Raw genomic sequence first — 11,484 nt, forward strand, 5'->3', positions numbered from 1 at the left:
CAATTTAAGTATAAGAATAGTACTGTGTTTTTATATATATATATATATATATATATATATATATATATATATATATATATATATATATATATATATATATATATATATATATATATATATATATATATATAAAATATACTGTATGTTGTAAACTGTCATTTCTCTATTTGTACTTCTATCATTTACTGTAGCTAATAAGTGCAATTGTTGGCTCAATGCTTCTTAGCCCCTATGCAATTAAATGAAACGGGTTCTAAAATGTGGCCTCCAACACACGATACATGAATATTGTGATGTAGCATTTTTCAGTGAAAAAGTTTGCTTAAATAGTTTTGCTCCAAGTCCTTGTATAATGGTCAAATTAACTGCTAAAAATCTTTTAGTCATGTAAATTGATATTTGAAAATGAATTATTTCAAAATGATGCCCCCTTTTACATGGTTGAACTTTGAGTTTAATGTGTTTTGAAAGTCCTAACAGTTTTATTCAATGCATTGGTGTTGCTAACTGTCAAACACAGATGATTGTGTATATATTGCAAGTGCAAAACCATATGCCATACTGTTTTATAATAAAACATGTCAAATATTTGAAATCTCTGTTGCTTTTTAGGTATAGTTTCAGCAAAATCTACTGTTCCATTAAATAAGCTTGTGACAATACATCTTGCCAAATGCATAAATGTAATCCCAATAGCAGTAATGCAGCCTTTAGAATCTGCAGTTTTCCTGTGTCTTAAACTGGCGCTTGACCTTGTTGCTTCCGGCTAATAGCTCGGACTCTATAGTCACTATTCTACGGAAGCCCTAAACGGCCATGGATAATATATTAATTCAAGATTGTGGTGCAGGACAATGTCGGTGCTCACTGGATAATCCGCAACAGCACACATATTTCAGACATTACTAGATTCACTGGTATCCACAAAGTTGGCAAGCAAAACTCCTGGAAAACTGACCTTGTGTTTAGAAATGAATTGTTAACAGAGAACAGCCAAGTAGACTAAATTAAAGGGATCGTTCACCCAAAAATGAAAATAAGCCCATGATTTACCCACCCTCAAGTCATCCGAGGTGTATATGACATTCTTCTTTCAGACGAATAAAATTATATAACAGAGTTATATGTTCTGGCTATTCCAAGCATTATAATAGCTGTAATAGTTGCTCTGTTTTTGAAGTCCATAAAAAATGCATCTGTCCGTCAAATAACGTGCTCCACGCGGCTCCGGGGTGTTAATAAAGGCCTTCTGAATCAAATCGATGCGTTTGTGTAAGAAAAATATCCATATTTAAAAATGTATTTCATTTTTTTCTATGGCTCTGCATTCAGCCATCCCCACGCCATCACTTCCAGCGAACAAGGTCAAAATACATGCAAAATACCGACGCGATCAAAGATATATACAAAGATTCCTCATTAGTGCCTGCGCAGATCGGTCGAATGAGGAATCTACGTATATATATATATAAAAAGCACAACGATTTATGTTATTGTATGTGTACACAAATAAAGAGAGAATTACTCTTATCTGTATGACTAAATATTATGGAGTATAGGTGCAAGTGAACACCTCCATGTCATGTAAGCGCGCTAATACTTCAGCTTTCACACTCTGCACAAACAATTGTATATGCGCCTAATAATAGGCTAGCGCACATTTATCTAGGTTAATGTGAGAGCGATGGGCCATGTAAAGTTGCTATTACTTACGTTTCAAAATATATAAGATCGATGGATGATTTCCTGCCCGACACACTGTAATTACCACAAGGACCCATCATTAACAAAATCTGTCCCTCACGGACTGCATGACTTCATCAGAAGGTTTTTTTTTTTCTGCGACTAACCGACTAATAAAATTTGTGGTCAACTAAGCCTCTTCTAGTTGACTTACAATTAGTTGACTATTAGGGGACATGCCTAATATTTACGCTTACTATAGGTGGCCCAGTGTGGACTGTATTTTTTTCATGTATTAAATGATGTTGAGTTTTTTTATTCTACTCATTTTAAAAGACCAGACCATAATTTCAGCATTAAGCAGAAAGATGTCCACCACCTTTTGTCCCTGTAGGATCAAGACATTAGGGTATAAAATTAAGGATTAAAGAAATAAAACAACAAAAATTCAATTACACTGAAAGCCTAAATTGAACGACTCATTACCTTTGTTTCCTCACACTCCTTCAGTCTTAAACCTAAACGTAAGTTACAGGGCTCAGTCAATCTTAGTTGTGTTCTGATCTAAGTCACTGAGTCAACTGAGCACTTTTGTAAAGCAACCCATTTTCCCCTTGTGTAAATAAAGTGGTAATCTTCCTGGCACTATAATGGAAGTAAAGCTGTTGTGTCCCAAGTCCAGACATCTGAGCATCACATGTTCATTCATTGACATATAAGCAAGCTCAGAGCTGATCAGATCACATGAAGGGCCCATTGCTGGCATGTCGGATTTCTGTACATGATTTTACTGTTCCTACACAAAAATATGACTAATCAACACATAATACACATTGGTAATGACACCAAAAATTAGTGCAATGAAAATGTGTATCATACATACCAGGCCAACATATTGACTCATAAACGAAATCTAAAGCATATACAGTGCTTATGCAGGTTTTCCACATTTCAGAGGCTTTGAGGAGGCAATTTGCTTGCCCATGCTTTAGAAAAGAGTGAATGAGAGTGTGACTATATATCAATTGTCTTATTTTTCAGTACAGAAAAGAAAGAAAATGGAAAATAAAAAGATTTAGAAAGAGAAAGGGGCAGCTGGGTCTTTCTGACAGTGCCCCCCTCCAGCCAAGTGGGCGCTTTGCGGGGGAGCTGAGTGAGACTGTGAAAGCTGTTGCTATGCGCACCACAATAACCCTCGTCAGCGAGTAATGACATCACTGACGCAGACGTGTCTCCGTCCAGAGAACGCCTCAGTGTCACACCAGCCTGAATTCCTCCTACAACCATGTGTACGCTAACGTTTACACACACAAGCCTACGCATGAATATTCACAGTGTGCCATGGGGCATCATTTTCTGGCGTGCTTTCACAGAATTTCACAGAAGACGATAAGCAGGTCTGGAAATAGTGCCATTTTTAACATTTCATCATTTTGTTCGAAAAGGTTACCTCTGAGCTTTCAGGAAATCATATTTTCCTACCTAAAGCACAAAGTGCTGTAAGCATCAGAAACATTGGGAGTCCACATCTGGGAGCTCTTTTCCTATCAGCATTCTTAAACTATTATATCTGATCCAAAATATGTGTCAGGAAACTAAAATCCACCCTATCTTTGAATACATTATAGATCTTATTCTTCACAATTCATCCATGTTTCCTTTTAAAAAATTACCTTAATGTTTAATCCAAATTTCACTACTCAATATTCTTGTAAAACGAATTTTCTTTGGTGACATATGCAGTTATTTAGTGGAAGATCTAATAACAGACTTACAATATCCAGCAAATATCATCTTACTAAACATTATTGACAGTCACTATTGCGGTGCTTTATGCAAGAACAATATTTCTCTGAAAAAAAGGCTATGATGTTTTTTAATAGTTATTTTTGAGCTATAGATAAGACCAATTTAAAGGTCCCATGGCATGAAATTTTCATTTTATGAGGTATTTCAACATTAATATGAGTTCCCCTAGCCTGAATATTGTCCCCAAGTGGATAGAAATGTTGATCGGTGTAAAACCAAGTTCTGGCTGTCTTTCTCTGCCTTTGAGAAAATGACAGGCCAGACTAGCCAATCCTGAAGTCTCCTGTTTTGACGTCCACACAGGAACGGTTACCTCCCTTTCCTCCGCCCAGAGAATCTGGCACGCCAATGCAAGCGCTCGAGAGAGCATGGCCTCTGAACGAGTGAATGCTGGCAGTTTCTCAGTGTTTGGATGTACGAATGAAAACAGAAGTCTTTTTTCAGTTCCTTCTGATCTGTGATCAGTGATTTCTTATGTGTAGCTAATTATTTATTATTCGTGCACAGACTGCGGCTTCTCTCTCTCCCGACAGAACGGTGTTTTCATGTTTTCTATCTTGTGAGTCAGTGTTTTTGTACGTCCTCGTCACGTCTATCTGTTCTACAATGTGCATACAGTCATGAGTTTCTGCTCAACATCGGCAGACTCACATCTCTTTAGAGATAAACCTCACACACGCCGAAGCTCGGGCTGCACTGACCGGTCGGCCTTCAACATCCCCGACCCCCAGTACTGCATCTGGCCCACAGCGGAGGCACCAAACGCGGCACGAGATTAAGCAGAAGGGGGGTAAGCGTGAGGGTATCCGGCTAGGCTAGCCAGCTATCCCTACAATAAACTGGATTACATTCGATTACTGCTGTTGTGTCTTTGTTTGCGCTGTGTACTCAATGCGCGTCACTGACGCTTTTCATATGATTGGAACATATCTAAAGATAATGCTATAATCAACACTTACTAACTCGTTCATCTCGCTGTAATGGTACATTGCATGTGTTACAAAGTTGGTAGAATAATGATGAAGACGGACTCGGCGTGACTGGGACTCGTGTTTATTCAGAACTCTCAGATACAAACACAATAAACTCGCGCTGACAGACAGCGCTCTCACAACTCAGTAGTTATAAATAACTTTGTTTGCAATCGCTCCGTCTCCGGGATATCCGGTTCGCTAACGAATCATTCTTTTGAATCGGTTCTTTTTAGTGAACCGAACCAGTTCACCAAATCGGACTGAATCGTTCTAAACGGTTCGCATCTCGAGTCAGCGCTGATCCATTATTTACTAAAGTTACTAACTTTCTGACATGAGTGACAGTCCCTCCGACTAGAAATAAACTAATAACCTGAAGTATATTCTAGTAACTACAACAGTTCACTGAACTGAGACATGCTGAGAACTGATGTGAAGTGAACTCAGGTCCATCAGTCTCTCTGGCAGCAGCTTGTGCGTCGTAGACCTCGTTAAACCACGCCCCCTCCGCTCATTTCAAATGCAAAGATTTCAGCCAATCACAACAGTGAGCGTTTTTACTGAAGTCTCACAGCAGACACGCCTCTTGAAACAGGGCATTCAGCCACAGGGCAAACAGCAGTATAGAAAAAATGCCTTTTATTTCTAAATTATGACATTTTATGATGTAAAAATCATACTAACAATAAAAGTACACCTCAGGAAACATTATAAAATAATGCCATGCCATGGGACCTTTAAGTATAAAAAATATTTTTAAATAAAAATAAAGAGAAACGTCAGAGAAATGTCTAAAACGTTTTCAATAACAGCAAAACATTAACACTGTTTTTAATCGATAACCCGTTTAAATGGAGATATACAAATTGATTGATAATATAATGCCAGTGCACTTTCATAGCATATGTTCACGTTTTGGCCTTTAAACTGTTGAAAGGAAATCTCTCTCTACCATAGAAAAGCCCCGATATCAAGGACATGTCTGCATCCTTATTTGCCCTTATGAGATAACAACATCTCAAGGTTTCCAACCATGGAGGCATGATAATGATGTCTCTTCAACTCTATCAATTTGTCTCTCTCTCTCTCTCTCTCTCTCTCTCTCTCTCTCTCTCTCTTTGTCCTTTTGCTGCTCTCCCTAATTTCATTTTAAGAGATAAAGAGTGCCTTCGGGCTTTTGATGGCCTAGTACCGGTGAAGTTTGTGAGGTGAGTCAGGGACAAGAGGGATTGTGGGAACATACAGGCTCTGAACATTGTGTACATGTGGGGTCCTGCACGTTCGGATGTGGAACACTGAGTCAAGGGCTCTTCTGGAAGGAAGAGTGTTAGAATCAATTACAACTGCCAGTATGTAGAGTACTGCGTAGAGTTTGTCACCATTTATTTGAAGAAGATTCATGGTGTGTTCACACTTAGTCCGGTTCTCTTGGTTCTTTAGCGTTAGCAAAAGCGTTAGCGCTCAGACTGTTATTTTTAACACCAAACCTAAAGACACACAACAAAAAATGGCTTTTATGACATGGACATATTTTGCGACGGAACTTACTGAGCATCCAAAACAATGTGGTGTGCTGGTCTAAATGCGCTTGTTGTATTATATATATGCATATGATGGTGTTTTAACCAGCTTATAAAATGTGTAAAGGAGTCAGAAGCCGCTGCTCCCAAACGAAGATCTGCTGCAGGAAGATGGCGGGTCTGACACCTGTACTGAACTGAACCCAGCAAGCAATTTTGCGTTTAAAAGACATCTAAAACCTGTCCAAACATAACCCTGATGTCTAGGCTAAAACAAGGCAAAATTTGGGCTGTCAGTGAAATTTTAATAGACGTCTAAACCATAGAATAAGACTAGACTAGTCATCAATTTGATTGAAACCAAACACTTTGTAATCACTGTTGACTTTGCTTACATGATGGAATAGGCTATCATACATCTCGCAAGTTATTGTGGCAAAAACATGCAACCAAATTCAAGGTTATTTTGGCTAGAAGTGGGTTACTCATAGTCGGACTATATCGGGTCTATATAAACCAAGATGGTGAAATGATGGCTATTGCTTGCTGGGTAGTGAGCAACACACACTATATTGCCAAAAGTATTTGTACACCCCTCCAAATCAGTGAATTCAGGAGTTCCAATCACTTCCATGGCCACAGGTGTATAAAATCAAGCACCAAGTCATGCAGACTGCTTCTACAAACATTTGTGAAAGAATGGGTCAGTCTCAGGAGCTCAGTGAATTCAAGCATGGTACCGTGATAGGTTGCCACCTGTGCAATAAGTCCATTCGTGAAATTTCCTCACTACTAAATATTCCACAGTCAACTGTTAGTGATAACAAGTGGAAGCAATTGGGAACAACAGCAACTCAGCCACAAAGTAGTAGGCCACATAAAATCCCAGAGCGGGGTCAGCACATGCTGTGGCGCACAGTGCGCAGAAGTCGCCAACTTTCCGCAGAGTCAATCGCTACAGACCTCCAACTTTGTGTGGCTTTCAGATTAGCTCAAGAACAGTGCGTAGAGAGCTTCCATGGCAGAGCAGCTGCATCCAAGCCTTACATCACCAAGTGCAATGCAAAGCGTCGGATGCAGTGGTGTAAAGCACGCCGCCACTGGACTCTAGAGCAGTGGAGACATGCATTCTGGAGTGACGAATCATGCTTCCCTGTCTGGAAATCCAATGGACGAGTCTGGGTTTGGCATTTGCCAGGAGATCGGTACTTGTCTGACTGCATTGTTGGGGATTATGGTGTGGGGTTGTTTTTCAGGGGTTGGGCTTGGCCTCTTAGGAACCCAATGAAAGGAACTCTTAATGCTTCAGCATACCAAAAAATGTTGGACTATTTCATGCTCCCAACTTTGTGGGAAAAGTTTGGGGATGGCCCCTTCCTGTTCCAACATGACTGCGCACCAGTGCACAAAGCAAGGTCCATAAAGACATGGATGAGCGAGTTTGGTGAGGAGGAACTTGACTGGCCTGCACAGAGTCCAGACCTCAATACCTTTGAGATGAATTAGAGCAGAGAGTGCGAGCCAGGCCTTCTCGTCCAACATCAGTGACTGACCTCACAAATGCAGTTCTAGAAGAATGGTCAAAAATTCCCGTAAACACACTCCTAAACCTTATGGAAAGCCTTCCCAGAAGAGTTAAGCTGCAAAGGGTGGACCAACTCCATATTAAACGATTAAGAATGGGATGTCATTAAAGTTAATGTGCATGTAGTGGGAGATGTCCCCAAACGTTTGGCAATAAGTGTAGCTTCTATTACAAGATAAACCAGGTATCTTTGAGCATTCTGTCCTTTTCTTAGGGTCGCATGAAGCTCTGTTTTTAGCTCATATTTCAGTCAAACTGCACCAGAGTTTGTTTGGAAACTTACTGAGACCCTCTGAATATAAAGTGCATCAAACCTGTCCTAGAATATCTCTGACAAAAGAGCAGAGATTACACTAAAATAAATATAATTTGGTGATTTCAGGGAAGATGGGCTGAAGAAACGATCCTGTTCATATAACTACAACAGAAGGATGTAGAAAAGATGTGTGCAGTGCTTATATTTGATTTGAAAGGTTTGATTTAATAAGAGGAATGAGATGGGAGAGTAATTTGGATGATGGCTCTTGCAGCCACTGCATTACAATGAGGCCTGATTACCGGATATTGTGCTTCACTATAAAATGTCTTAACTAATGCTGATGTCAGAGCTCCATCAGGCTCTTCATCTTATTCCACTCTACGCTTCTGCTCTCCTGCCTTCTAATCAGATGACCTGCAACCCATTTCAGCTCATTATGGACTAGATATAAACTCCTGTGCATTACAAGTCCACCATGGACTAGTGTGACTGCACTGCTCCCTTGCATTGTTTACCTTCTTCCTATTGGAAGTGTATCCTACTTTGTGTGCTGTAGGAGCATAACCTGTGGATAACCTACCTTGGATCTTACCTGTGTGCTCTGTTCATCTGCATCTTCCGTTGTGTCTTTGCATTCATTGAAGTATTGGTTTTCCCTTATCTCAAACTGTTCTGCTGTGTTTGTTCCTCGCCCTGTTAATGTTCCCAATAGAGCCTCCCACAGTTTGGCCCTATAATTATTCTTCATTGTAGTTTATTTCCACAAGAGATGAAGAGAGAAAGTCTATTCGAGATCTAGAAACGATGTGTGTATAATTTCCTTTATAGGCTAATGAATAAGCAAATTAGGATGTGTTTTAAATGTCAACTTGCGAGAGATGAGGGGCTGCATTCATTTATTTTTTGGGCGCTTCTAAGAATAAAAGTTGCATGATTGCATGAAGTGAGATTTTAACCAGATATATACCTTCTAAAAAATGCTGGGTTAAAAACAACCCAATTTGAAAAGGGACAAATCCAGTGATTGGGCTGTCTTAACCCGGACGTTGGGTAAAGTTGGGTAGTTTTATTTAACACAACTATTTTTTAAAATTACTATACATGGATTTCTCGGCGACGTCATCACTGCTTGCGCACGCACCCGAGAGGCAGAAAGAAGAAACCTCTCGTGTTGTAGGTTAGTAGCGGCGTGTCTATAAGTCAAAATGCCAAGGAGTTGCTGCGTGGTTAATTGTACCAACAGAGCCAGTGCTGGGTGCCTGATGTTTAACATACCTAGGGGGAAGCATGCATTTGCCAAAAAATTATTTGTGTTATTGCAGGTACATTTTGATAGGTAGACGTACCCTGCCATGCATTTGCAGTTAGCTGTGAGGATGTACCCAAGGGCCTTGTGGACATACACCCAGGCATCATAAGGCTTGGCTTTAATCCCTTGCCTTTGACTAGGGAGCACACCTGACCTAAACACGCAAAAATCCGGTGCACCATCAAAGTATTTAACAAGCTGCACATGACCGCACGTAGTTGTATGCATCGAGGGATTTGTACGCTCTATTTCTCTAGTATACACACTTGGTGTCTGAATTAGATAATTGTATATATCAGGCCATTCAATTGCTGGCCATTTTTTGTCATCCACAATCCACAGATCGTCATGTATAGCTTAAGGATCTGGCAAGATCTCACCATTGCTGAGAGTAAGTTTTTTTTATATAATCGGCACGGTCGGAGGTACTAAGGCTTCCCACGTAATCCATTGTCAAATATTTTATTTACAGTTTAGTATTTTGTGTATATATGTGCAGTCATGAAATGTGGCAGGTCGTAAAGTAACGTAAACAAGCTTAACGTTAAAAAAAACAAATTCGCGCTGTCCAGTAGATGCGGCTATAGTACTAGCCTAACATGATCATTCATACATGTATCACAGCAACACTGCAAAATTAAAGACAGACAAACAGATCCAACTAAAATCACGTTTTATTGAGTCAGCAGTTATATACAAACAATAAGGAAAGCTTCAATACTTAAGGTTGTTGCAGTAGCGGACCAGCTGAGCGATCTGTCTTTCTGCCTCCAGGATGCGCACGCACCCTGTAATGTTTGTAAACAGGAAACCCGTGTATATGGCTGGCTTAAAATGAACCAAAAATAGGTTGGAAATGAAAAATCAGACACATAATTACTGGGCAACAATAATAATCAAAAGGTGAACATTTATTAATAAGCAATTTTATAAATGTTTATTGTTTAATTATTATTAAACTTTTTTATACATTTATTAAACATATCACAAATGTTAATTCCCAACATATTTTGGGTTAATTTTAAGCGAGCCTTATATAGTAATTTTTAGACAATGGTTAAGTTAAATAAAACTAACCAGCAAGTTGGGCAAACATTTAAACCAAAAGCTGGGTTAAAACAAACCTGTCATTGGGTTTGTCCATTTTCAACCCAACTTGGGTTGTTTTTAACCCAGCATTTTTGTGTGTATATTTCAAAGAACTGAGGCAATAACTAAATTATTGGCACTCCTGCATTTAAAAAAACAGTTTTACATGTGACATTGAAATTAAGCGTATCTTTTGGAATCAATCGTGTTTGCGGAAAAAAACTGTGCTCATTTGTTTTGAATGTGAACTTGTACACTGTGAAAATAAATACAAATTATAAACAACATATATTTAAACATTGCTTTAAGTCATCAAAATAAGTTATACAAGATTCAACTTATTTTAAGTCAGTTTAATGTAATTTAAGTTTAAATTAATTAAACATTGATGCACCTAAAAATGTAAGGCAGCAACTTTCTTTTTACCATGTAGTGTGCTTCAAATATTAATAGTAGATTTAAAAAAGCGTACTTGAAGATATTAATGAAATAAAAGGCCACTTAAGTGTATTTAAAGGGAGTGCACTTTTTTGGCACTTTGTAATAATGTCAGGTTAAAAGCTACTTTAAAATACATTTTAAATCATTGTTTTAATAATCTCTTATCAAGCTTTAAAGAAGTGCACTTATTTGAATGTTTTGACTAGCAAACTAAAGCACATGCAAAGTAGTTGATTATAATTTAAACTCTGGTGTGTAATTTGATTTACATTTAAAGTGAATGTATTTTAAATGTACTAAATTGCAACTTATTAAAAATGTATGATTACAAATATATTTAAATACATGACATACAAGTTTAAAACGTATCAGTACATACAGCAGTACACTTTAACCATATTTCAAATAGAAGTAATTTTGAAATTACATAAATATGTACTTAAGTCCTTATCTGGGTCAAAAAATACTTTAATGTTCAGCTAGTTGCATTTAATATAAATTTTAATCGCAATTAACATAAAATTAAGTGTCCAAAAAACATTGCATTCAGTTCACACTTAAGTATATTATTTCTGTTATAATTACTATTTTTGCCAAACTTCTTTTTCACAAGGGTAATAAAGCTTTAATTAGGGGGGTAAAACACATAATCCGTATAACTCCATAGTGCCCCTGGGATTCAATGGGAATTAGACCTGTACTCATTGCTGGCCACAGTCAAGTGTTTGTTTTCAACCATTCCTGAGTGTTTTTTTTGGAGTATTTAGGGTCATTGCCCTGACGTTGACCCATGACCTTTGACAGACATATAGCTT

This window comes from Gobio gobio (genome assembly GCF_949357685.1).
Source record: "Gobio gobio genome assembly, chromosome: 11".
In the NCBI taxonomy this organism is placed as follows: domain Eukaryota; kingdom Metazoa; phylum Chordata; class Actinopteri; order Cypriniformes; family Gobionidae; genus Gobio; species Gobio gobio.